Genomic DNA, 2,500 nt, shown 5'->3' on the forward strand with positions numbered 1-2,500 from the left:
CGCCACGTCTGATCTGAGGTCGCAAGCCCAAAAAGCTGCGCCGTGCCGCGCCGCGCCCGCGCGCCCCTCCCGGGGGAGCGGCGCGCCGACGGGCCCGACGGACGGCCGGGCTCTCCCCCGGCCTGCCTCGCGCTTTTCTCTCTCTCTCTTTCTTTCTCTCCCTTTCGCTCTCTTCTCGCTGCCGTACGCCCTCGACGGCCTCCCTCTCCCCGACTGAGCTCGCCTCTCTCCCCCGGGCCCCCCGGCGGCCCCCCCTCTCTCGCCCCCCCCCGCCCGCTCCCCCCTCGCGCCCGAGCGAGCGCCAGGGGAAAAGCCGGCGAGAGAGGAGAGAGAGAGAGAGAGCGCGCCGGAGACACAGAGAGAGCGAGCGAGCCAGCCGGCGAGCCGGAGACGGCGAGAGCGTCCGACCGACCGAGAGCGCGCGAGACAGACGCGGAGGAGGAGGAGACCCCCGTCCCGGAGACGAGAACCGAAAGAAGGCAGCGCGGCAGAGACGGCCCCGAGGGGGGAAGACCGGCCGGGCGGCGCGCGACGGCCTCGGCGGGGAGAGAGCGAGGAAAGCGACGGCGCCCTTGACGCCCCGAGACGGCGACGGAAGGGGGCGGGGGAAGGAGCGGCCTCGGGGGTCACACCCCCGCCCCCGGCCCCCCGCGCACCGCGCGCGGCGGCAGCGGCACGGTACCCGCGCACGGTACCCACCCGCAGACAGCCGCCCGCGCGGGGGGGAGGCCGGAGGCGAGGCCCGCGCCTCGCCTCCCCTCTCGCCCTCGGCCCTCGGCCCTCGGCGGGGCGCCTTCGGCGCCGTCTCACTCGCTCCGACTCCCCGGCCGCCGCCACCGCCAGGCGGTGCGGCCCCGGCGAGGACGAGCTCCGCCCCAGCGGCTCGCTCCGGGAGCGGGGAGCTACGGAGCGCTCCCCGAGTCTGCATTTAGGGGGACGAAGGCCCTCGCGCGGCAACCGCTGCCGCGGCCGACGGGCCTGCGAAGCGACCCCAGCCGCGCCGCCGGGGCGGCCCCCGGGCGGCGATTGATCGTCAAGCGACGCTCAGACAGGCGTAGCCCCGGGAGGAACCCGGGGCCGCAAGTGCGTTCGAAGTGTCGATGATCAATGTGTCCTGCAATTCACATTAATTCTCGCAGCTAGCTGCGTTCTTCATCGACGCACGAGCCGAGTGATCCACCGCTAAGAGTTGTCTGGCTTTCGGCACCGACCCCGCGCGCGCGGGGGGGCCGGGAGCCGCTCTCGCCCGGAGCGGCCCCCCTTTTTTTTCTCTGGCGCCGAGGCCCCGCGCGGGGCCTGGCTCCGACCGTACGAGCAACGCGGAAAACCCCGGAGGGGGCGCGTGCGAGAAGAACACGGGAGGAACCCCACGGAACGCTCCCAAGGCCGGCCGAGAGGCGGGGGGACCCGCGCCCCCGACCGCCTCCCCCCGCCCGGCGAGGGGAGGCGCCGCCTACGTGTGCCGTCCTTCGGAGGCGGCCCAGGCGCCCGGGCTCGGCCCGGCCCTCCGCGCGGAGGGCCGCGCGGCGCGCGCCGCGGGAGCGCGGTGGCCCGCCCGGCCTCGCCGGCGCGGCGCCACGCGCCGGCGCGCGGCCCTCGGACCCCGCGCGCGCGCTTGCCTCCCCCCTGGAACCGCCGCCGCGCCGGCTCTCGCGGAGCGCCGCCGCGCCCACGCGCGCGGCCGACTCTCTCTCCCCAGGGGCCTTGCTGCGCTCGAGACGCCACGCGACGACCGCCGCCCCGCCGCCGGGCGCCGCGCCCCCCCCCGCCGGACCGCTGCCCGCCGGGGGAAGGCGAGCGCCCGAGGGCTGCCCGAGGGCGGACCCGCCGCCGCGGCGGGCCGCACTTCCCGGGAACCGCCGTCCACCCGCACCGTCGGGGGCCCCCTTCCGCGAGCACGCGCCCGGCGGAAGGCGGTGCGGCGCTGAGCCGGGGGGCGACGCCCGCTCTCCTCGTTCGCCACCTGGAGAGCGGGCGCGGAAGCGCCCCCGCGGCCGCCCGCCACCCCTGCCCTCGGACCGCGCGCGGTCGCGAAGGGCCACGGGGAGGGTCCCGTGCCCGCGGGCGGCGGGAACACCGGCCGAGCGGCGCCGCCGCCGCTCGGCGCGGGGCCGCCCGCGCTCGCCGGCCTCCGACCGCGGAGGGACCGCCGAGCGCTCGCCCCGGGCGGGCGGGCGGACGGCCGGCCGGCGGCCGGCGCCGCCGGTGCGTTCGAGCCGAAGGCCGCCGAGGGGAGAGAGGCACGGCCGCGCCAGGCGCGGCGCCGCCCGCGCGGGACGGCCGCGGCGGCCCAGAAGAGAGAGCGCGCGGCGGGCCCCGGCGGCCGCCGCCCCGCGGCTGAGGAAGGGCAGAGAGCGCGCGCCCTCTGCCGGCGCCGCCCGTTTCGAGCCCAGCGGGTCGGCCCCGCGGCCGACCGCGCGCGCCGCGGCCTCTCCGCCGAGGCCGGGCCGCGAAGAGGGGGGGGCAGGGCGCCCCTCCCCGGCGCGGCGCGACTACCCCC

The 2,500-nt window shown here is 79.4% G+C and overlaps 2 non-coding genes across 2 annotated transcripts in view; both read right to left on the reverse strand.

The window, feature by feature from the left end:
- Positions 1-22, reverse strand: part of LOC137466135 (28S ribosomal RNA) — a 4,374-nt gene extending 4,352 nt beyond the window's left edge. The window contains exon 1 of the ribosomal RNA XR_010995014.1: positions 1-22. This exon is cut by the window's left edge and continues 4,352 nt beyond it. This is a non-coding gene — a ribosomal RNA (28S ribosomal RNA).
- A 1,016-nt stretch (positions 23-1,038) lies between these two features.
- LOC137466114 (5.8S ribosomal RNA) lies at positions 1,039-1,191 on the reverse strand. Its single transcript, XR_010994993.1, has one exon. It is a non-coding gene; the product is annotated as a 5.8S ribosomal RNA (ribosomal RNA).
- Between the last annotated feature and the right edge of the window lie 1,309 nt (positions 1,192-2,500).

The sequence above is a fragment of the Anomalospiza imberbis genome, unplaced genomic scaffold (genome assembly GCF_031753505.1).
Source record: "Anomalospiza imberbis isolate Cuckoo-Finch-1a 21T00152 unplaced genomic scaffold, ASM3175350v1 scaffold_142, whole genome shotgun sequence".
In the NCBI taxonomy this organism is placed as follows: domain Eukaryota; kingdom Metazoa; phylum Chordata; class Aves; order Passeriformes; family Viduidae; genus Anomalospiza; species Anomalospiza imberbis.